Source organism: Pelodiscus sinensis, chromosome 3 (genome assembly GCF_049634645.1).
Source record: "Pelodiscus sinensis isolate JC-2024 chromosome 3, ASM4963464v1, whole genome shotgun sequence".
Lineage (NCBI taxonomy): Eukaryota > Metazoa > Chordata > Testudines > Trionychidae > Pelodiscus > Pelodiscus sinensis.
This window is the reverse complement of record NC_134713.1, coordinates 59629226-59654180: the sequence shown is the minus strand read 5'-3', so window position 1 is coordinate 59654180 and position 24955 is coordinate 59629226. Positions and strand designations below refer to the sequence as shown.

General features: G+C 47.9%; 1 long non-coding RNA gene across 2 annotated transcripts; it reads left to right on the top strand.

Moving 5' to 3' along the window:
- Window positions 1-240: 240 nt before the first annotated feature.
- Window positions 241-19631, top strand: LOC142827597 (uncharacterized). 2 transcript variants are annotated; one of them, XR_012902285.1, is made up of 5 exons: window positions 241-535; window positions 4338-4461; window positions 17090-17136; window positions 18173-18298; window positions 19200-19631. It is a non-coding gene; the product is annotated as an uncharacterized LOC142827597 (long non-coding RNA). The 2 variants fall into 2 exon arrangements; XR_012902284.1 differs by lacking the exons at window positions 17090-17136; window positions 18173-18298; window positions 19200-19631 and adding an exon at window positions 4653-5722.
- Window positions 19632-24955: the final 5324 nt, after the last annotated feature.

Genomic DNA, 24955 nt, shown 5'->3' with positions numbered 1-24955 from the left:
ACTACTACTTGAGTTGCAACAGACACATAACTATTTTGGCAGGCTAGTGCAAAAGGAGGCTTGCTTCCCAGCTGCAGTGTGGACACACCCTTAAGAGGAGCTGGAATAGCTCCACCTGTGCCATAACTAATTATCCTTTTTTCCCATCCAGAAGGGAATTAAAGGGTTGGGTGATAGTTAATGGACACTTGGGCCTTATAAGAGGGCTGAGAGAGCAAGTAATGTGATGCTCAGAGCTATAGGGTGTGGGCAAGAAGCTGTAGAGGTTTCTAAGTCAGGATCAGCAAAAGCATGAGTACTCCAGGCAAACCAGGTTGAGATCTAATGTTCTGGTAGCTCAGAAAGGGTCTGAGAAAAGAGTGGCCTGAAGAGAAGCCACACATAGTAGTACTTATTTCAGTCTTTCTCACTGGATTTTTGTTATTAGAAGGGCTGAGTCATATCTCCAGGACAGACCTGTTTGTGGAAAGCCAAGGAGCCTCTCCTTAGGGGAGGAAACTAATGCAGGGAGTTCAAGCAATACCATACTCAGGAGGTAAGGGGTACTAGAGAGCAGCTATGCTCTATGATAGTTTGAGAACCTCAGTGTTCCTACTGTGATTGACTGACTCTAGTGCATATCACTTCACTGAGAACTAGCTGTGTTAGTCTGTTTTGGCAAAAACAATAGCACTGACAATTGGTTTTTTATTATTTAAGGGATGGTCAATATACATTTTAGACTAATATATCATTAACTGCATTGGTGGGAATAATAACAACTCCTTTGTGCTACTGTGTCGCTGAGCCCCGAAGCAAGATAACACTGAGATGAAAAGCCTGTAGTAAGAGAAATCAATAGAAGGTAAAAATAGTTTCTCATTGGTCAGCTCATTAAGGATGCTGGCTCCCGTTCTTTTATTTACTTTAATTTTTTTCAGAAACGCCAAGAAATTTGCTTAATTAGCATTGGCATGAAAAATGCTTTTGGATATACTTAGCTAATATGCTCTACAAAAATAGAGCTATGAGAGCAAAGAAATAACACCTGGTAAACCTACTGCTTCAACTCCCACTGACTTCACCTGGAAGTGCTGGTGCTCAGCACCTCTGAAAATTGGGATTGAGTTTAAAAGGTCTCTAGTTTTAATGGTGAATTTAGCTATGGACAGGGATGAAAATTATCATGTACTACCCAGAGCCTCTCACTTCCTCCCCCCCTACCAACCCCACTTGGGCCTCTGAATTGGGGTGAAGGGAAATAAGTGAGGTGCTCTAGGAAACAGTATGTGAGGCTTTTCAGCTCCGCTGATTTGAAAATATTTACTGGAACTCTGCTGTGGACAGCTCCAGCTGAATTTGTTGTGGATACGGAACATTTTTGTTGGCATTGGGAGCACTGTTAGGCTATGTCTACACAGCAGGCTTTTTGTGCAAGAACACCTGTTCTTGCACAAAAACTTGCGGAGCATCTACACTGCACGTGAGTTCTTGCACAAGTACATTTACAGTAAGGTGTCGGAACAGAGGGCTTCTTGCGCAAGAGTTATTCCTCTCCACACGAGGAATAAGCCCTCTTGCACAAGAACTCTTGTGCAAGAAGGCAGCGTGGACAGGCAACAGGGGTTTCTTGTGCAAGAAACCCCTACGGCTAAAATGGCCATCAGAGATTTCTTGAGCAAGAGAGCATCCACACTGCCATGGACACTCTTGCGCAAAAGCACATCCCTTGCACAAAAGTACATGGTGGTGTGGACATGCTCTTGCGCAAAACAGTTCTTGCACAAAAAGCCTGCAGTGTAGACATAGCCTTATTGTGAGTCTATCATTATGTCTGGTAATAAGCTTATATGGCCTTCTGCCCCACCTGGCCTGCAGCTCATGTGATATGCTCGCTTACATGTAGCAACAATGAACTGCAGTGTGCATTCATTAACCATTTTTTAATCCCAGGTGGTTGCATGCATGTTTCCACAATAGATATGGCTTAAAACAAATCTGAAGTACAACATTTACAATATATCTAGCTTTTTGCTGTCATTTTAATGGTGTGGGGGTTTTTTGGGGGGGGGGGATCTTACCTTTTTCTGTACTCATTTCGATGACAGGAAGAATAGCATCTTAATTCCCACCCTTCCTCCTCACTCCCCGGTCTACAGTTTGATGAAAGCAGCTGGAATTCTGTTAATATGGTGATGGCATTTTCTGACTGTATTAATGATTCTTTATCTATTTCTCTAGAAAACATTTCAAGGCTCTATTTAATATCCAGTTGTGATTAGAGCAGAATGATGGCTTTCCAGAGCTACTGCTAATAAGGCTAGATTTAAAATTGTTACTGTTGGTCATGTAATAGACTAAAAAGGCTGATATTTCTCACTATGTACTCTTGTCTATAAAAATGAAGTGGGCAGCTATTTGCTGACTTTATGAAAATCTGAATGTACTCTGGTTTTTAGTAGGCGATATTGCAAATCTGATTGCAATAGCCCACTAGATAACTAAAGGCTGTGACTGTTCTGCTACAGTGAATTTACTCAGTTCAACTCATGAAGACTTTTCCTTAGCAAATGAGCATGGAAAAATATGGATTTTGTAATGTATCTAGAACGTTACAAATTGCCAGCTCTGGTGGAACAAATTATCACCATTGCAAATTCTGAAGACACACACATTCCTTGGGGGTAGAGTGCAAAATGGAACAAGTATCAAAGTACTTTTGTGGAGAACATTCTGATTGCTCCCCCTTAAACTTCTGTTGAAGGACTTTTCCACCTCAATAAAGATGACTGCCTTGTAATGGTGGCTCCGTGATCCATGTGTAAAATGAAGGTAAAGCATTTTGGACTCATTCTATATTTGAGGCTCAATAAAAGGAATTTATTATCACCACTGCAGTGTTCTACATTCACTTAAAAAAATAAGTGCAGAGATGTAATCGCATAGTCTGCCATAAAGCACCAAAGCAGTAAAAGTTGCTGATATTTGGTAGGTGGCGTTTAAAAAAGATTTTCACTTCTGGCCATCGTATTTCAAGAGTAATGTTTCCAAAGTGACACCAAGCATCTTGCTGCTATCACTTTAATCTAGTGAGTAGCCTTGGAGAACTCTGGACAGGAAGTCAAGTGTCTCAACAGTGTCATCTAGTGGCAATAAGGTAAGCTGTACTAACAGTACAAATGTATACAGCTGCCAGCAAGAGCCTTTCTAATATTTTGCAGGATGGCATTGCCAGCTGCCCAATGAATTGTCTTAACTGCTGATTAATGACTACTCCATTAATCCATTCTTTCTGGAAAGCTCCCCTGTGAATCTCATTTTGTGACTTGTCGAAAGCCTTCTCCCACCCACTCCATCCACCCGGGAGAACAGACTGGACAGCGTAACTCCATTAATAAGACAGACAGCGATGAGATTTGAGGCCATTATTGCTGCTCTGGAAGAGTCCCATAGTGCCTTAGAAAGCTCTGCTCTTTGTATTCACAAAACAAAATTTTATTAACTCATGAGGATGACACTTCTTGTGAAGTGCTGTTGTTGAGAGAAACTGACCTTGAAGAAGGAATTGTACACAAAGGGTACATCTAGACTACAAGCCTCTTTTGAAAGATCTCTTTCAAAAAAGTCTCTTTCGAAAGAGGGCATCTGGACATCCACAAGATTTTCGAAAAAGTGATCCGCTTTTTTGAAAGAGAGCATCCACGCAATCTGGACACTCTCTTTCGGGAAAGCCCTGTTTGTGTTCAAGAATGCCTTTTTTCAAAAGAGCTCTTTTGAAAAAAGGTGTTCTTCCTTGTAAAATAAGGTTTTACAGCTGTCAAAAAAACTACCATATTCTTTCAATTTAATTTCGAAAGAACTCGATGGCAGTCTAGATGCAGATGAAGTTTTTTTTTCGAAAAAAGGCTACTTTTTTCCAAAAAAACCCCCCAAAAACTAAGTGGTCTAGACATAGCCTAAGGTAGCTTGGGCCAATTTCACACAAGGACTTAAAAATGAGCAGGAATGTAGAAGTTGACTTTGTGTTACAGGGAAACTAGTATAGTGAAGGGAACACAAGATAATGCACAGTCATCCTCACAAGTAAGAAAATTTCTTTTGAGGAAAATGTCAATGAAGACAGGAAAAATAGTATGTGCGTGTTGGGTGTGTGTGTGTTTTTATAATTTCTCTTCTCCCCTTCCACCCTATGGTGTTCCAACTGGCTCTTGCTTTGCAAAGATATGTGCTATTGCATTCTGGATTAATGTAATTTCTTTAAAAGCAAATTACTCATTCCCAAATATAGTAGGTTACATCAATCCATCTTACACTATAGGTTCCAGACATGCTTCTAAAATGCATTCTTTCATCTGCAGCTTATTTATTCAAGTGCCCAGAAGGCATCTGAGCCTCTTTGAGGATAGGTGTTAAAGGAATCTGGTTGTGGAGCTCTAGCCACCACTAATATTTTCTTCTACACACCCAAGTAAAGTGTTAAAGGTAAGCATGCTACCTTCCATCCAGGTGCTGCTTTCTGCCAAGAATTAGGACCACTTCATGAGATTATTAGTGGGGAATGGAGAGAGCTGGGTATTTGCCTTATTGCAGCATTTGGGTCCATAATTCCCTATAGACATACCCCTATACACATACTAGTCTTCAGGTTAACTCCCTTCTTTATTTGTTTACAGTTCTGCAAACAGAGCCAACCCATTCATAGGATGAATAAGGGTGGCCACCCCCAGATCTCGCATTTTTGGGGGCCCCATGGTGTCTGCCCCAACCATCCTATGGACAGGAGAGACCTGGAGATTATGGGGGCCTGCTACAGAAAAGTGGATAAAGAGGGCTGGGGGATGGCAGGGTGGAGCAGTCTGCTAGTCTGCCTGTGTGTGTAGGGTGGCTGCTGCTACTGTGCCAGGACCCTGTAAAGCCCTAGGACGGATGGAGTGGGGGCAGGGTTGGGGCCTGCAGCAGCGTGTGTGTGTGGAGAGGGGGGAGGGATTCATGCGCAATGTTTCCCTCAGGATGACCCTGTCTACAAATTTCACCTTTGGGTCTGAAACATTCCATGCTTTATGTCCACTCAGCAGTGAATTGTTTAGGAAATATGAAGAGAGAAGCAGCTGGATGGACTAAGCTATGGGAAAATCAATAGCTCAAATGGCAAAATAAAAACCTACAAAGTGGATTAATTGCAAAGAGACTCTTTGCTATGTTTGGGGAAACACTTTTAAATACTATCTACCAGAACTGCTAATTAGGCTTCTACTTGGTTCTTACTGTGATTTAGCAAATCTCTGAGTCTGTTAGTTACATCATACAGGGGATGGACTGACTGTCTTAGGGGATATTTACCTGCCTAGGCCTAGCTAGCAGGTGGAAGGGGCTAACTGTTCCTAGGTGGCTGAAACAGTTTGTTTAAAGGCTTTTCTGCCCAAAGCACCTTTCAAATTAGCAACAGCTGAAAAATGTAGGTAAACATTCCATTTATTGACCTCATTAATGTTTGAAATACCAAAACATATTGTTTAATGGTTTCTGTGATATGAAGTTAATACTTATGAATGTCTGAAGACGCTATTGATTCATTTGGCTGTAGCTAGTAGTATAAATAAATGTTAAAGAACACTACTGCATTTTAATAGGTACTGCTACAAATGCTGATTTATGGGAACTGCATAGGATTACTTGACTGCATAATATTTATTAAGAGTATGTAGAATGAAGAGCAGAGACTGTATGTTGGTATTTATCACTATTGTTTGAAAATAAAATGGCTAAAAACAAAACTATAACTGAGAACTTCTCCACTTATACTTTCATCTTTTTTCTACTTTTCCACTGTTGCGCAGGGTACTTCAGTGTTGTAAATTAATGGGCACAAACTCATAACTTGTGGACATTAACAGTGAGCTGTAGTTTCTGCATACCAAAACTTTAATAGGCACAAATTTTGCATAAGGATGTAACAGACCCCAGAATGCATTTTTTTAATCTTAATTATTTTAGGAGTCTGGTAATAGCCATGATTGACCACAACATTATATAACAGACATCAGACTTCAAAGGAAATTATTTCAGATAATTTAAAAGCAGAGGTCTTGCTGTTTTCACAGGATGTGAGAAGAATCTTGTTCTGGGTGCAAGCCTGGCAGAGTGTCAATATTTCTGATGCATGTCATCCTAATGCAATTTTTTTAGTGCTAAAATCTTTCTAGAAGACTTATCATTTGGGGAGTCAACTAGAAAGTGATTCGTGTTTCAACAGAGAAGGGCTTTCCTTAAGCATATGTAAATTGTGTTGTTCCCCAAGGGTACGTCTACACTACAGCACTAATTCGAACTAACTTAGTTCAAATTAGTTAATTCAAACTAAGCTAATTCGAACTAACGAGTCTAGAACTAAAAACTAGTTCGAATTAGCGTTTTGCTAATTCGAACTAGCATGTCCACATTGAGTGGACCCTGAACTGGGGTTAAGGATGGCCGGAAGCAGTGCCGGCAGGGCATCAGAGGAGGACTTAGAGCGTGGAGCTGCTGTCTCAGGCTAGCTGAGAGCTGTACTTAAAGGGTCCCGACCCCCACCCCGGACAGACAGTTCTCAGGGGTGCCCTGCTTGAAAACCAGTCCTGGCTTGGAGTGCCCGGAGTGCCCACACTGGGCACATCGCAGCACTCGGCCATCAGACCGGCTGCACTTGCCGCAGGCTGCCATCTGGGGAGAGGGGGCAATTGGGGGGCTGCAGGAGAGCTTCCACCCCCAGAAGCCCGCAGAGCCAGCCCAGTCCTCCCCATCGGGGGCTCGTACCCCATTCCTCCCTCACCTCCTTCCACTTACACCTCCTTAGCCCCCCTTCCTGATGTACAAAATAAAGATAACGTTTCTTCCAACATTGACTGTCTTTATTGAACAAAACTGGGGGAGACTGGGAAAAGGAGGTGGGAGAGGGGAAGAGAAAGTTGCCCTCCCCTCTCCCAGCCTAACATGATCAGGGGTTGGGTACAGGTCCCAGATGAAGAAAGGCTACAGAGACTGGGACTGTTCAGCGTAGAAAAGAGGAGATGGAGCGGGGACAGGATAGAGGTCTCTAAAAGCAGGGGTTGGGTGGAGAGGGTGCATTCAGAAAAGTTCTTCATGAGTTCCCATAAAGAAGGACTAGAGGACACCAAAGGAAAGGAATGGGTAGCAGGCTTCAAACTAGTAAGAGAAAGTTGTTCTTCACAAAGCAAATAGTCAACCTGTGGAACTCCTTGCTGCAGGAGGCTGTGAAGGCTAGAACTAGAACAGAGTTTAAAGTGAAGTGAGATCAAGTCATGGAGGCTGGGTCCATGGAGTGCTATTAGCCAGGGGGTAGGAGTGGTGTCCCTGCCCAAAGTTTGTGGAAGACTGGAGAGGGATGGCACGAGACAAATGGCTTGGTCACTGTCTTCGGTCCATCCCCTCCAGGGTCCCTAGGGTTGGCTGCTGTCGGCTGCTGTTGGCTGCTAGATGGACCTTTGGTCTGACCCAGGACGGCCATTGTAAGCTCAGGGCTCAGGGTAGGGGGTCTCAGTGGACCCCCTTGATTATCATGCACACCTGTTCCTGGGTGGCCAGGCTGACAGCTCTCCTGTGGACGAGGTCCACGATGTCCGCACTAGCCCAGGAAAGTGCCCGCCTCTTGCGGTCCCGGGCAAGCTCCCGGGAGCCGCCAGCCTGGTCCCGGGAAGAGGAGGTGGGCTGGGGGACATCGGGTGGGTGGCTCTGTGCTGTGCCAGGTGCAGGGTCTGCTGTCTGGGTGCTGGCAGGCTTGCACCTGGCACGGGCACTGTAGCCAGCCCGTGCCCCTTTAAGGGGTCCGGGGCTGGGAGGGGGGCAATAGAGTTTCCCTGGTGTTGGCCAGAGTGGCCACCAGGGAAACCTGGGGAGGGCTAGCCTCCCACTAGTTCGAATTAAGGGGCTACACACCCCTTAATTCGAACTAGTAAGTTCGAACTAGGCTTAATCCTCATGAAATGAGGTTTTCCTAGTTCGAACTAAGCGCTCCGCTAGTTCGATTCAAATTCGAACTAGCGGAGCGCTAGTGTAGCGCCTATGAATGTTAGTTCGAACTAACGTCCGTTAGTTCGAACTAACATTGTAGTGTAGACATACCCCAAGTTAGTAGTGTCCTATACTGCGTGTGTGGCATATCTAGGGTAGTCCTGGCTCCAGTGGCACCATCCCTACCCCGTCCTCTAAATATTCCTTTAAAACTGGGATTATTATATCAACAATTGGGAATCAGTTCAATCAATAAAAATTATGCATACTCTTAGTGAATCCAGAATAAACCAGATAATTAAAGTGTGACTACTTGTTAGTTGGCCTAATTTCAATGTGCTTTAAGTGTCAAGATAAAAAGCAGTAGATAGTTTAGTACAGAAATTTGCAGAGCTGCTGACTATAGGAACTGTGACTTTAATGTGACCTTCCTTCTGTGGTGATGAGGAGGGGAGGGAAGAATGCCACGAATCTGTATTTGTAAAGTAAAATGCAATCCGTAGCTACGCCCTCTGGATTTTAGTCTTCATCCACACTGAAAAATCAGACAGGTGATGAGAAAATTAGTATATGTGGATGATTGTGCAGTCAGAATTAGAACATATATAGAGGAAAAACAATTGGTTGTGGAAATAGCTTTTTTTTTCTTTTATGGGACCATATCTATCTATAGCATTGCACTAAAGTTGCTACACTTAAAACTGAGAAGGGACTTCCATCAAATCTTCTATTTTATTAACTAGCCATCTTTTTCAGAAAAAAAAAATTCGGCTGACATATCTTATCAATGGTATTGGTCTGAGAGATGTGGGATTTGTTTGGGCATTAGTAGTTATTTGTGTCTCTCTCTCCCCTCTTTCTTAACTTGGCTGGCTTTGATTGACAGGAAAGGATAAAGATACAGTTTTTAGTTTAATATGGTCTTTAAACAATTTGGCAGGACGTTGTTGTTGTTTTACGTGCTTTGTGGCCTGTGGATGAAATGGTCTGTGTGGTAAATAGTGTTGGCTAAATTTTCAGCTTTTACCTCCACCTCTGGCTTCATAACCTCATAAAACAAATGGTATTAGCACTTTCCTTAAAGTTTTTAAACAATCTCCCCTCGCTTTACAAATGGGAAAACTGAGGCATGGAGCAATTAAGCAACTTGCCCAAACACATACAGTGAGTTGGTGGCAGGACTGAGAATAACAGAGACCTCCTGTGTCAGTCCCATGCTGAACATACTTGGACATCAGCAGCCAGCTTTAATGAAGCAAGCTATAGTAATAGGGAAAAGAGCATGGGTGGTTAGTAATGTAGGCAACAGAAGGCACAGCCTTCCCAAAACTGCCTACACGCCCAGCTGCCTTACGCTTGGGCCACTGCTGGGAAAGCTAGGGCCACAGCATGGCAGCCTGGTCCCCCACCCCCTTCCCCAGCAATCGGGAGGGCCGGGATATGGCCAGGAAGGATTGGGCTGGGAATGGGAGAACCTTGGCTCCAGGGGCGGGGCCTCGGGCAGAAGGGGCGGGGCTGGAGCTTGCCTTCCCGGGGTGGGCTTTCGCCTGATGCCTATGGGAAAGAATGTGGCTGGTCAGATATTGGAGAGAAACTGCAATGTTTTCTCTGAAGAATCAGGCAGCTAAGTCCGAGAACAGTTAATTTGGTGTAGTGTAGTGCTACAACGTATGCTACAGGAGCTATTCATAGATTTAAGACCATAAATGGCTAGAGCCCTGCAAATTTACAGATATCTGTTTTATGTCCATGGCTCATTTTTTTGCAACTATAAAAAGGTGTCCATTTAGGATTCTGTAAATGGTATCTCAAGTGAGTAAAAAGGTGTTTGCTTACTGCTGAGATTGTATTTTATTTAGGCTCTGACACTTAGTTCTTATTCCATCATTATAATATAACTAAACTAGACTAATTTTTACATCTGAAGGAGAGATTTTGATGTCTCTACGGATAATACATTTAATTTCAAACAAAATAAAGTCCAGGTGCTTGTATCTAACACGACAACATTTTTCTAGCAACAACAATTAATATTTATAGGCTATTACAAGCACAACTACTAACACTGTCAACTCTATAGATTTGCAAGACGTAATTTCACTCCCTCCCCCCACCCAACTTTTTTTACTCTTCAGCCTCCAGTGTGCAAGAATAGAAAAGTTAACCCATTATTAAGCCAACCACTTGCATCACCTAAAGCAGTGTTTTCCCAACCACTGGTGCCAAGCTGCAAACTGCTGGCTGCCAGGCTGTGGCACATTGTCAGGCAATGCCCGTGCTGGCTGCTCCAGGGCTGGGGCTGGGGTATACCCTGGGTGTGTGACTGGCAGCTGCCAGAGCTGAAGCCAAATGTTCATGGAGGCTCTGGGGCCAGGGTTGGGGTACATCCAGGCCCCCTGAGCCACCACACAGCAGCCAGCTTCAGCTTTCGTAGCTACCCTGTGGCGGGTGGCAGCTACATCTGAAGCTGGCTGTTTGTGAATATGCAAATAAACTTTTGCCAGTCTGCCAAAAGTTTGTGGGTGGGTTTGTGGTATAAAAAAGGTGGGGAACCACTGACCTAAAAAGACCACAGTAAAGTTTGGAGGCTTTGAAGTTGACCGGTTAACACATGTATGCATATAGAACCAGGCCTGGGCAAAATACAGCCCATTGGACGGATCTGGCACTCCAAGCCACTAGATCTGGCCCATGGACTCTGCAGGGAGCGTGAGGCAGGCTCCCCGCTTGCCTCGCCCCACCCGCCCGCCACTCAAATGTGGCTGCGGGGAAGCTTCACTTTAAAAACTGAGACCAGAGGGGCAGGGGAAGCTTTAAGAATTACTCCTGCCCCCAGAACAATCCCATTGGCCGGCTTCTGCATAATGCAAATTGCGTAGCTTATTCCAACAGAGGGATGCTGTCTAGATGCACCCTAAGAGTTGCAAGAAAACCACTTTTGTAACTGGTTTGCATTTTTAGATGCATCTAGGTCCAATCAAGGAGTCCATTCAAACATTTATATTTCAGGCAGTTTAAATGCCATGAATGTACTGAAGCATATTTATAACACATACATTGCTGAACAATTTTAACAGCACCCACCAAAAGCATCTGACTTTTTCTAATGGTGCAGGCTTCTACCCCAACCATTATAGGTCTTTTATAGACCAAAAGTGTAGAGTACAAGAAAATACTGTGTTCAGCAGTCAATATTACAGGGGAAATAAAGTGATTCATCCTACCTCTTTCAGCACTAGTTGCACACCTTTGACTTGCTTTAGGAAAACACCCTTAGATTCAGGAAAGTTAAAAAGAGCTAGAGAATTGAAAGGCTCAGAGTGTTTTCATTCAATACAAGGAGAAGACTGTGTGGCAGTTGCAGCGCAGTATCATAAAAACATGTTAAGAGACTATACAGTCTTAAGATAAGCATACTTATGCTGCGCAACCATGCAGCAAAGCCTACACAATTTTCTGTCTTGCTGGTATCCACCAGCTGCTCCTCATATATGTTGCAGGTAACAGGACATTCCCAAATTTTCAATGAGTGTCTAAAACAATTTGCAGCTTCAAATTACAGGTGAGAGAAATACTGTATAGGCAAAAGCGACAAGGAGTCCCGTGGCACCTTATAGACTACCAGATGTATTGGACCATAAGCTTTCATGGGCAAAGACCCACTTTGTCAGATGTCTGATGAAGTGGGTCTTTGCCCACGAAAGCTTATGCTCCAATACATCTGGTAGTCTACAAGGTGCCACAGGACTCCTTGTCGCTTTTGCAGATCCAGACTAACACAGCTACCCCTCTGATACTGTATAGGAAGATATCTTCTTGATCATTTAGGCACAGTCCTGGTAGAGACAAATGAAAATTTAAACATCACAGCATTTTCTAAGGTTTTAAGTTTGTAGTAAATCTAAAACACAACAGTAAATATAAATTTAAAATGTAGCAAGACTCTTTATGATTACAATCAGTGTTCCAGTGGAGAACCCTATCTTTAGAAATCATGCATTTTTTTTATATTAGAATTGACAGACTGAAACATCCTGTAAAAGATTACTTTTCTTCCACTTTCCTCTGTACCTCATGCTGCAAGAATGTTAGTGATATGATGTACATTGACAAACTGTGAACATGTAGGATTATTAATAGATTTCTTTCTCAATTGGGCTATGTCTAGACTATGGGGTTTTTCCAGGTATCCCAGAAAAACTCTGTCACATCTGCTCTTCCACTTTTTTTTTTTTTTTTTTTTTGCGGAAGAGCAGAAGCACTCTTTCGAAAGAGTGTTTTTTTCTGAAATTTGGCCCAGTGTAGAAAAAACAATCGGAAAAAGGTATGCAAATTGCGGAGTGCGATTTGCGTACCTTTTTCTAAGAAAGCCCCTTTAGTGTAGACATAGTCTTGGCGGCATGAAGAGATACAAGCACAGGTGCTGGAACTAGGGGCATGAGGGGTGCAGCTGAACCCAGTGGCTTGAAGTGGTTTCCTTAATACACAGGGTTTACTGGTTGGTTCAGTGGCTCTCAGCACATCATTGTACAAATTGTTCCAGTACCCCTGGATACAGAACTAGCTCTTAACAAAGACGAGCAAATTCAATCTGTTACAAGCTGATCTACCATCCAGTAGGTTGACAGTAAGGACACCAGTTCATGATATGAATCAGTTAGCACTCTGTACAATTAGGGATGTTAAATATCGGTTAACTGAATAGTCAAGTAACCTCATTAAAATTTTATTGATTAGTCAACTAGTCTATAGTCCCTGGGGGTGGGGCCAGCAGCTACTGTATCAGAAGCAGCAGCGCAGACCAACTGCCTGTCACCCTGTGCCACTGCTTCTGAGAGAGGCAACAGTGGGGCGTGGCAGCAGTCCCTGTTTATGGGAGGTCTGAGCTCCTGGACCCAGTGTGAGCCGGAACTGAGCTGGGCTACCTGCCCGCCTGGTTGGTTCTTAATACACTTGAAATGCAGAGTTGAAATGGGGACAGGTCCCGGACCCAGTGTGAGCTGGAACTGAGCCAGGCTGCCTGCCCTCCCAGCTCCTAATATACTTTAAATGCAGAGCCACAGCAGATTATGTCTCAGACCTGTCGCAAACCAGGACTAAGCCAGGCTGCTAAAAAATGTACTGGCAGGGAGAGGGGGTGAGGGAAATAAATGTAGTCTATAGCATTAACCTATAAGCTTTTGCTTATCGGTTTATTGACTATGCTATTATGTTCAATGCCGCCCTGATTATCAAGAGCACATTGTATGACATCTTGGATGAGTTGTTCCTGGCCCCCAATGTTAGTTGACTTACCTGTGGCTGCTGTAAAGTTGGTTGCGCTAGTTAAACCTCACTGTTTGGCCTGGATTATTCAAGCATCAGAGGCAGGGTGGTTCTGAAAAGCTATGTTGATTTTGCAGATGATGAGTACCTTACACTGGAACCACTTTGCCAAGACATTGTTTACTTTATCTAATGGGTGAAAACAGATACCAAAAGCTCTTTGCTTTGGATTGACAGACACTTGACAGGATTGTCTGAAGCAGGGTGGCCAACCTGTTCCAGATGAAGAGCCACAATAGCAGTGGAGACAGTGTGAAGGGCTGGGGCAAAATTGTTGAGCCCTCCTTCCTCCTGCCCCCCCCCCCCCCCCCAAATAAAGCAGAGCCGCAAAGACCTGGGGAAAAGCCATTGACCTTTTTTTGGCTCAACTACTTTGCCCTGGCTCTTCATGCTGTCTCCACTGCTATTGTGGCTCACAAAAAAAGCACGGGAAAGGGGTGAGAGGTGCAAGCTCTGGGAGGGAATTTGGGTGCAGGAGGAAGTAGAAAAGAGGATGCTGGCTCAGGAAGGGGGCTCCAGGCTGGAGAATGTTGGGCTCCAGTGAAGGGTTGGGGTGCTGAGCAAGCTGCCGGCTTGTGGCTGTGAGGGTGCAGGAGTTTGGGCTGGGGTGCATGAGGGGATCAGGGCTGGGAGTATGATGGGCTCAGGACACAGATTTGCAGTGTGCGGGAATTCCTTTCAAGTAGGAATAAGGGATCTTCCGGAAAAGGGCTTATTTTCCGCAAGATCCCGTCTAGACTGGCGCTTTTCTCCAGCAAAAGCCCGAGCCGGAAAAAAGCGGCAGCCATGTTCATGCAAATGCTGCGGGGGATATTTAAATCCCCCGCGGCATTTGCAATTCCGAAGTGTCTCATTAGCATCCCTTTTACGTAAAAGGGTGCCAGTGTAGACACAGCCAAAATGTTTCAGCCTTGTCTTTATTTATGAGAAGGGCAGGGAACCTGTTTTGAGTCAGGGGTCACTGACCCACAGAAAAGTCAGTCGGGTCCACACAAGTGAGATGCAAAAAAACAACCGCTCCAAACCCCCCAAGCCTCACTAATGTGGCCCCACCTGTGCTGGTGCAGGCAGGGAGCAGGGTGCTGGTACGTACTGGGGCAGGATACTTGTGGGGGTGGGGGTCTGGCCAGAAGGAGGGGACAGACAGCTGGGCCCGGTACCTGGGGATCCCGAGTCTCAGGAAGTACACTGGCTGCTCCTCCCCTCCCCCAGGCACCCCCCTGCTCTTACCCAGTCCCCCTCCCCTTCCCCAGAGCCAGGCACCCCCAACCCAATCCCCCACCAGAGCCAGGAACCAGCCATCCTCTATACCAAATCCTTCCCTCCTCCCCCCCCCCCCCACTCCGGCTATAACCTAAATCTTGATCCTGGAGGTGGAGCTGCCACTACAGCCGCGTGTTTCCCTCCAGGTGTTGGGGTGCGTGCATTGAGTGGCCGGCATGCAGTTCGCACTCCCCTCAACCCCCCCCCTCCTCCCCTTCCTTTCCCTTCCTCAGAGTCAGACATCTCCCCTCCCCGCTCTAACCCTAACCCCTCCCCCACTAACTTTATGTCCAGGTCCTGGAGCCACTGCTGCAGCACCTGGAGCCGCTGCTGCTGCTTGCGCTCAGCAGCTGGCTGCTACACATGCAGGCTGGGATGCTGTGTGTGACCCGGCCTGTAAGTGCAGGATTTGATGTAGTGCGCTGGAGCTGTGAGTGGAACGGCACAGGCCGTGAGCACCCATGCAGCTCAGAGCGTCCTGGCCGTAAGAGTGGCTGACCTGAGTGGTTCCGTTCCAGTTCTGTCAGGAGCTGCAATTTTTTTCTTCGTGAGCCGCATGTGGCTCATTAACCGCGGGTTGGCCATCCCTGAGCTAAAGTGTTGTCCCTGCTAAAAAACTGGAACATTGTGAATCTGACTGCGAAGTAATTAGGTATTTCACTAGTCATACTTAGCTACAGTTTGTTAAAGGTTATTCTTGGCTTTGTAAAGAAAGCTTCAGCAAATCTTGTCTGGGGACCATATTGGGGTTGGTTGTGTATTTTTTTTTTTTTTAAAGAAGGAGAGGGAGGAACTCCGTGCACAGCACATACAAATGAAATAATGCTGCAGAGCCACATCGCAGAATATTATTTAGTCTTTTGACCAAGCAATATACAGGCAGTCCCCGGGTTACGTACAAGATAAGGACTGTAGGTTTGTTCTTAAGTTGAATCTGTATGTAAGTCGGAACTGGCGTCCAGATTCAGCCACTGCTGAAAGTGACCAGCGGCTGACTACAGGAAGCCTGAGGCAGAGTTGCTCTGCCCCGGGCTTCCTGCAATCAGCCTCTGATCAGTTTCAACAGGCTGAATCTGGACGCCAGTTCCGACTTACATACAGATTCAACTTAAGAACCCCAGGCGTCCCCAAGTCAGCTGCTGCTGAAACTGATCAGCGGCTGATTCCAGGAAGCCCGGGGCAGAGCAACTCTGCCTCGGGCTTCCTGGAGTCAGAGCTGGTCAGTTTCAGCAGCGGCTGACTTGGGGACTGCTGGGGCAGAGCAGCTGGGGTGCTGCCGGGTTGGTCCAGTAGAGCCCAGAGCGGCGCTGCGGGACCAACTGGCAGCGCCCCAGCTGCTCTACCACAGGCATCCGGAGAAAAGCCTGGTCTGCTGGGGGGGGGGGGGGAGTACTAGCTGCGCCCGCCCCCCCCCCCCCCCCCAGCAGACCAGGGAGACGCGGGCGGCGGACCGAGATGCACCGCGGTCCCGCCGCCCGGGTCCTCTGTGGCTTTGCTCCGCATCTCCATGGTCTGCTGGAGACCAGCAGACCAGGGAGACGGGGAGCAAAGCCTCTGAGGACGCTGGCAGCGGGACAGCCGCGGCGCGTCTGGGCTGTCCGCTGCCCGTGTGCTCCCCAGCAGACCAGGGAGACGCGGAGCAAACCCCGTTCATAACTGCGGATCCGACATAAGTCGGATCCGCATAACTTGGGGACTGCCTGTATACTAAACTTCAACAAATTTGGTTGAAGGATGATATGCAGATATGAAATTCACCAAGCTGCACTGTCGTTCCTTGGTGTCCTTGGCAAAAGATGTGTGAATGCAGGACTTTTATCCTTGTGACTATCAAAGCATCACAATCAATGGTGTTTTGAATGGTCGCCATTATCACAGCATGAGAGTGCACACAGCTTGGATATGGAGAGCATGCAGCATTTGGAATTGCATACTTTCCTTAAATCACTGTCACTGAACAAAGCAGATTAATACTAACACAGCAAATGTTCAAATTACCAAGCTGCTATAATGAGGTATTCCTTTAACAGCATGAATGCTCCTTTCCCTGTTGTCCGTAGATGGCCTTTAGAAGACAAGGGTGACATGAAATACAGTATCATAGTATGTTGTAGGTACTGCATTGTGTCAGCAAGCTTATAAAATATCAAACGGGGAGGTGTTCCTGTCTTGCTGCTAGTCTTCTGACACTTATAAAAGTCTGTGTAGAGAAGTGCAAGAATCTAGATAAAAACTTTGCTGAACCCCCCTAATTCACAATGATGTGACTGAGTAGGCTGCTATAACTGTCAGTCTGTGTAATACAAATATATTCTGCTTTGATAATAACCACTACAGTACCAATAGCAATACACAACTCAAAATGAACTCTGGATTTGAATAATAAAGATTTGACAAATCAAAATATTTTCTAAATAACAGTTCACCTGGATTGGTATGAACTGTTATAATTTAATATAAATGTCATAAACAAGGGGAATCCAGTAAAAAGGTTTGTTAAACTTTTTTTTTTCAGTGTTGCTGTTGAGGCAAATATGCTGGTTGCCACAGAGCATAGTTTAGGTAAGTATGTAGAACAGATTTTTTTGTAACTATTTTGATGTAACTAGACTGGTTTTAAACACTACTTTTGAGAATAAACTCTAATATGGGTCCAGGGCCGGCTCGAGCCATTTCTGCATCCCAGGCAGCGGGCACGCAACACATGCGCGGCTCTGCCCCCGGGTGCATGGAGCATGTGCAGCCCTGCCCCCGGTGCACTGTGCACCTTACAGCTGCCATCAGGCGCCCCCTCCCCCTAATCTGGCCCTGTATGGGTCAGACTATGGGGAAATGTGAGTTTTACCAATGAACAAATTGTTTTAGTTCTTTAACACATTTGATTATCTATGGGCATGTCTACAGTGCAGTGTTTTTCTGGAAAAATGGCCGTTTTTTCCAGAAAAACAATACTTGCATCCACACTGCTGTCGAAAAGAGGACAGGTTTTTCTGACAGCGGTAAACCTCTTTCTATGAGGAAGAAGCCTTTTCCCAAAAAAGCTTTTTTTGGAAAAAGGCGTGTGTGGACGCAGACGAGAGAGTTCTTTTGAAAAAAGAGGCCTCCAGGAAATAACACAGGTGCCCTGGTGGCCACGCCGTCCAAACTATAGTTCCTGTCTCCTGCCAGCTTTTAAAGCTGCAGGCATCCGGGACAAGCCTTGTGGCAGCAAGCCGGCCATGGGAGCTGCACCTCACCATGCAGCTCTGACTGCAACAGGCATTTGGACCCATGGCCCAGCCACAAGCCCCCTAAAACTGCCCCACCCTCCCAGTCCTCACAGGGAGCACCAGCCAAGGGCAGCGAACACCATGCACCCTCACCCTGGAGCCAGTATCCCAGGCCCTGGAGATCTCTCAGGCATCCTCTGATGGGGGGGAGGGAACATCAGGTGAGTGCTGTTTCTCAGACACAGGGTAGGGGTAGGGTTGCCAGATGGTTTCAACAAAAATACCAGACACACACGACATTACATCACAGTCTAAATTACATCTTATTTAAAAAATACCGGACATTTATAGTTTCTCAATTATATTCCCTCAATTTGTTTTCTGAACAGAAATACTGGACTGTCCGGTTCAAAACTGGACACCTGGCAACCCTAGGCAGGGGAGGCAGATGCAGAGGGGACGTGGTGCAATCATCGCTTGGCCTGGACATCATGCTGCAGTCCATGCACATGGAAGTATGTGCAGTGCCCGTATATGCCACGCGGCCTCAGGAGGCATTCCTGGAGCACCCCCAGGCTCCTGCTCACAGGCTTGGGGGAGGCCACACACATGTCTGATCCCCGGGGCAGATGCCCTCCCACCACTAGCCACTGCTGGAAGCAGGCTGGGCACAAGCAGGGCTGGACAGAGGCATGGGCGAGCCAGGCAGCTGCCTAGGGCGCCAACTGATGGGGGGCGCCTGATGGCAGCTGTAAGGGGCGTGCGGCATCCCTTACAGCTGCCATCAGGCACCTCACGCCTGGTTCCCGCAGCGCCGGCCCCGTGGTGCTGGCCAGCAGCACCCTTCCCCCCATGGCCGCAGGGCCCTGCATGGCCTGGTGTGCGTGCCAGCAGTGCTGGCTGGGCCAGGCTGGGCAGCGCATGCACTGCGTGCCCTGGGGGCGGTGCCACATGCCTGGGCCCAGGGCGCTAAAAGGGCTCGGGCCGGCCCTGGGAACAAGGGTGCAGGCACGACCCCACACAGACTGAGGAGTGCCGCATACAGCAATGCCTGCACGCGCGAGGCACCACTTGCTCCCACAGACAGCGATACCAGGCACAGGTGTGTGTGAGGGGCCCCATGGTAGGCCAGGCTGCACCAGACCCATCTCCTGCCCATGGGATCCCAGTGTGGATGGACACTTCCCTTGCCTGCTTGTCCGAAGCGGGAGGGAGACAGAAGCATGGTCCTCTGGGCACCACAAGGCCCCTGTGAGGCAAGGCCCACTGTGCAGGCTACACATGGCCTTGCTCCTGGGACCTCCCCATCCTCTGGCCCAAGGACTGGTGCTCGCAGCTTACAAAGGAGGGCATGACTTCAGGGACAGTGTCTGCAAGGATGACTGACCACCTTGCCCTCCTTTTTATTCTCCACAGCCAGACCAGCCGTCGCTGAGGGGCAAGACACGCCATCAGAGGCAGCCGCCTGACCCTGGGGGAGCTGCAAGCGCAGGAGGGTCCATGAGCACCTCATGAGGGAGTGTGTGGCCATCCTTAATGACATGCAGCAAACCCTGTCCCAGAAGGTCTGGGATGATGCCCAGTGGCGGACCCGCATGTGGGACCAGCTTACACGTCAGGGCGGCAACATTTGTGCCACTATCCGAGAAATGATGGCACACCTGGCTGCCGTCCTGTTCCTGACCCCACAACCTCCCCTCTATGCCTCTTCCCCCTCCCTCTGCCCTTCCTGCCATACCTGGCCCCACCCACCCGAGGTCCCCGGACCCAAGAAGGCACTTCCAGATGCACCACATGCCACTCCCAGCCCTGAGCCTCCCTGCCCCCATCCAGGTTCTCAGCCCCCCTCCTCCCCACTTCCTCTGTATTATTTTTTTATAATAATTTTTTTTTCAACTCAACACTGGTGTGTTTATTGAGAGTACAGCGAAGGGGGGAAGAAAGGGGTTGTTGTGGGAAAGACATAGTGGAGCAAGGCACAGACCCCTAGTGGGAAGGCCCTGGGGAGAGTTATTGGGTTCCTTGAGAGAAACTCTCCCTCACGGCCTCCCAGATGTGGCCCTGATGGGTCTGGTGGATTGTAACTGTGCATGGCTGCTCAAAGGCCCTTCCTTCCTAGCCGGCTACTGCCCCCAACCTAGGTAGGAAGGCCTCCCCCTTCCTCTCAACATTGTTGTGGAGAACACAACAGGCTGAAACCACCTTAGGGCTATTGTCCTCCTCCACATGGAGGCAGGTCAGGAGGCCCCTGAACCATGCCTGAAGGTGCATTTGGGCCCGGCTGCGGTGGGCATTGAATTGGTCCCTCCTGGGTTCCAGGTAGCTGGTGTATGGCTTTATGAGCCATGGCATTAGGGGGTAGACCTCATCCCTCCATGATACACAGTGGCATCTGCACATCCCTAATATGAAAGTCATGCTGGGGGAAGAATGTGACACAAGCTTGAGGTTTGGAAAATGTCGTGCGTGCTGCTTGATTGCCTGGTGAAAACGTCTGTAAACTGTTCACGGTGGTCAACTAGGGCCTGCAGCACCATTGTGAAATAGCCCTTTCGGCTGATGTATTGGGCAGCTCAATGATGTGGTGTGTGGATCGGGATGTGGGTTCCATCAATGGCTCCTCTGCAGTTGGGGGAATCCCAAGGCAGCAAATCCTGTGACAATAGGGTCCAGGTCTCCCAGGCAGATGACCCTGTGCAGCAGAATGGAGTTGATGGCCCTCACCATCTGCAGAAGGAGACAAAGAAACACACAAAACAGAGAATGAGAGGGAGTGCCTGAGCCCTTGAGAGATGCCTGCCTTCCCCCCCCAAAACACCCTTTATGAGGCTGCCCTCCCAGCAGGGCTGTGTGAGGGTGGGACTGCAGAACCCCCTGGGGATGGGGCTTCCCCAGTCCACCCTGCACCCCCACCCTCACCTTAAGGAAGGTGACTTAGCCCTCATCTTTCTTAATTTCCTCCCCATCTCTAAATTTAGTCTAGCATATAGACTGCAGAACTCTACCTCAGTGTTGCTCTAACCTATACCTGGTGGTGGTGGCCCTCTGGCCTGGTATAAACTAGGGGATAAGTTTGAATTAAGATATGCAACTTCATCTATGTTAATTGTGTAGCTTAAGTCAAAGTATTTTAACTTGAATTTTGGTACCATCCACTGCGGGAAGTTGAAAGGAACATGCTTTCCCTTCCACTTCCCTTTCTCCTCGTAAAAGCAGAACTACCAGTATTGATGGAAGCGCCCTCTCAGTTCCAATTAACATGTCTTCCCTAGACCTGCTAATTTGAACCCCGGAAGATTGACTGCAGCTGCTTCAATCTTATCTGTAGTGTAGACATGGCCTTTGTCTTCAACTTTGGATGGCTGGAGAGTTGCAACATTCTGGCTAAGATCTCAACCTGCCACAGGCCTCAAGGGAGGCATGGCAGAAGAGGCAGCCTCACTGGCTCTGCGCCATTTGTGAAATTGCCACTTGACAGATGCACCAAATTTATAGCTCCTATGTACTAGCAAATGAGTGCAGAGGGATTATGCAAATGAGAGAGGATTTGGGCCAATATGAGCGAGAGAAGCTATTCAATTACAGGCAGTCCCCGAGTTACGCGGATCCGACTTATGTCGGATCCGCAGTTACGAACGGGGCTTTTTTCGCCCCGGAGGACGGGAGCGGCGGGACGCCCAGATGCGCCGTGGTCCCGCCGCTCGCATCCTCCGGGGCGAGAAAAGCTGCTCCGCATCTCCCTGGTCTGCTGGGGGGAGTCCCCTCCCCAGCAGACCAGGGAGACGCGGAGCAAAGCCGCGGAGCACGCGGACAGCGGGACAGCCGCAGCGCGTCTGGGCTGTCCCGCTGCCCGCGTGCTCCGCGGTTTTGCTCCGCGTCTCCCTGGTCTGCTGGGGAGGGGGCTCCCCCCAGCAGACCAGGGAGACGGGGAGCAAAGCCTCGAAGGACACCGGCAGCGGGACAGCCGCGGCGCATCTGGGCTGTCTCGCTTCCTGCGTCCTCCGCGGCTTTGCTCCGCGTCTCCCTGGTCTGCTGGGGGGGGCTCCCCCCAGCAGACCAGGGAGACGCGGAGCAAAGCCGCGGAGGATGCGGGCGGGACAGCGGCGCATCTCGGCAGTCCCGCCACCTGTGTCTCCCTGGTCTGCTGGGGGGGGGGGGGCGGGGCAGCTAGTGCGCCCCTCCCCCCCAGCAGACCAGGCTTTTCTCGCCAACGATGCCTGGGGTAGAGCAGCTGGGGCGCAGCCGGGTTAGTCCCGCAGCACCGCTCCTCGGCGCTACTGGACCAACCCGGCAGCACCCCAGCTGCTCTGCCCCAGGTGTCCCCAAGTCAGCCGCTGCTGAAACTGACCAGCGGCTGACTACAGGAAGCCCGAGGCAGAGTTGCTCTGCCACGGGCTTCCTGGAATCAACCACTGATCAGTTTCAGCAGCGGCTGACTTGGGGACACCAGGGGTAGAGCAGCTGGGGTGCTGCTGGGTTGGTCCCCGCAGCGCTGAGGTGCGGCGCTGCGGGGACCTACCCAGCAGCGCCCCAGCTGCTCTGTCCCAGGCATCCAAATTCAGCCGCTGTTGAAACTGATCAGTGGCTGATTCCAGGAAGCCCGGGGCAGAGCAACTCTGCCTCGGGCTTCCTGTAGTCAGCCGCTGGTCAGTTTCAGCAGCGGCTGAATCTGGACGCCAGTTCCGACTTACATACAAATTCAACTTAAGAACAAACCTACAGTCCCTATCTTGTACGTAACCCGGGGACTGCAGGGGGCAGTCTGCCTTAGCCCTCCTATGCTGCTGGACTGTTAGCAGCCCCTCTCCTGTTTGGCTGCAGGAACATCCAGGAGATCAAATCCAATTCCAGGAGACCTTGGGTCAGTGTTCCACACATGGATAGAAAAAATTAGAGGGAATTGTGCACCAATATCAAGGTAAACTGCAGATGTGCACCACCAGCATGAAACAAAAACCTATATATAATATATATTTAAATTCCCTTGGGATATTTACTCCAGCCATGACAGGATAGACATTTTAGAATTCACTACTCAAAACATTTAAATATAAGCATGAGCAAAATAAAAATTATGAAATGCACAGGCCAGTCAAAAACCTGAAATAAGACACAGCCTAATCTAGGTTAATCCACTTCAACTATGTGAATCATGAAGCTGAAGTTGACATGCTTAGATCTACTTACCACAGTATCTTCACTGCAGTAAATTGACAGCTGATGCTTTCCCGTCAACTCCACCTACACTTCTCATTCTGGTGGTACAGTGCTCATTGGTCAATTTATTGCATTTATACTAGATGTCTATGTCTAGTCTGGCAAGATTTAGTGCAAATACTCTAAACGCAAGAGTTTTTGCGTTAGAGTATTTGAGTAGGAGAGCGTCTATACTGGCATGTGCCTTTGCGCAAAATATTTGCTTTTGCGCAAAAGCATCCATGCCAGTGTAGACACTCTCTTGTGCAAGAAAGCTCCGATGACCATTTTAGCCATTGGGCTTTCTTGCACAAGAAATTTATGTTACCTGTCTACACTGGCCTCTTGCGCAAGAACACTTGTGCAAGAGGACTTATCCCTGAGCGGGAGCGTCAGAGTATTTGCGCAAGAAGCACTGATTTCATACAGTAGAACATCAGTGTTCTTGCGCAAATACTCGTGGCCAGTGTAGACAGGCGCAAGTTTTAGCGCAAAAGCAGTCGCTCTTGCGCTAAATCTTGCCAATATAGACACAGCGGATGTGATAAATTTACCCCGCTGGATCAATGGATCCAGTGGATAGTGAAGACAGAGTGTTTGTGTGAGCAGGGCTATCCCTAGGTAGGTGCACACCCTGGGGCAAACCCCCTGCCTCTGCCCACCTCTTCTGACCCCTGCTCTGATCCTGCCCCCGCCTCTTCCCCAAAGTCCCTGCTCCAAGCATCACAACCTGGGAGATTATAGGGAGAGGGCTGATGTGGGGCAGCAGCAGAGGGGTGGGCCACCCAGCACCCACACGCTACGTCTACACAGCAGAGCTATTTCAGGATGCCTCTGATATCCCAAAATAGCTATTCTGTGTCTTAAGAGCAAGCCTGTTACATCGAAATATAACAGGCTTGCTATTCTGACATCCCTGTAAGCCTCATTGCATGAGGGATAAGGAATATTTTGGAATACAGGAGGACACCGAGATGCGACCAAGTTCTCAAGTTCTGACCCCTCTCCCCGCACACTTACAACTTGTAAGTGCGGAAGGGGCTGGAAACCCCTGATTTACGTCCTTGGCCTGTATTTACGACAGCGCACGGCGCCTATCATAAATGAAGATTCCAGTTATGACACTGACTTGTGACGCTTCCCCCGGAACCAATCGCATTGCAAGTCGGGGGGCTCCTGTGGCGCTTTATTTCGAAATTTGGTGCTGTGTAGACAGCACCAAATTTCAGAATAAGATATTTCAAAATAATATCGAAATAAGCTATGCAATTTGCATATAGCTGAGCATGTTCAGATATAGGAGCAGCTGCCAGCAAGCTCCCTCCATCCTGAGCCTTGTCATGTCTCCCCATGGAGATGGGCAACAGGGGCAGAGGACACCCTGTGACCAGTACCTTCCTCCTCTGCCAGCACATCAAGCAGGAGGCTCCCCAGGGGCAGCTCCAAGGCAGATGGCAGGAGAAGCAGGGTGGTGGGGGAAAGGGCAGCTGCAGTGCAAACACCCGATAACGTCCTGTCCAAACAAGTCAGGATCACAGCGGATCAGAGGCTTTGGGATCTAGTGGCTGGTGACCACTGCTTTATGTTGTAAGCTATTTTGCGACTCCTACAGCATTTTGAAGACTTTTGGTATTACAGAGATCTCAAAATATTATCTTGCCAAGTGAAAGTCTTCTGCTAAAATGTTCCCTCCCTCTAATGCTTTCCAGATGTGTGCACCCTAAATCAACATTTTGACTCTTATCCTCCCAGATCAGATGGAAAAGATCCAGACTCTATAGTCGTATCATGGTCACCTTCATGTGTGCATGCACACACAATAAACTCAGTTTGAAAGCTAATTAAACCTCTCTGAACTGAATTGTCTCCTTGAATTGAAAAATGTGCTTGTTTCCTCAGCCTGATGATATTCTTTCTCCAGTTTTGTGGAAAGTGGAGTGTCCTGGTCCATTATTAGTTTTAATTACAGAATTGGT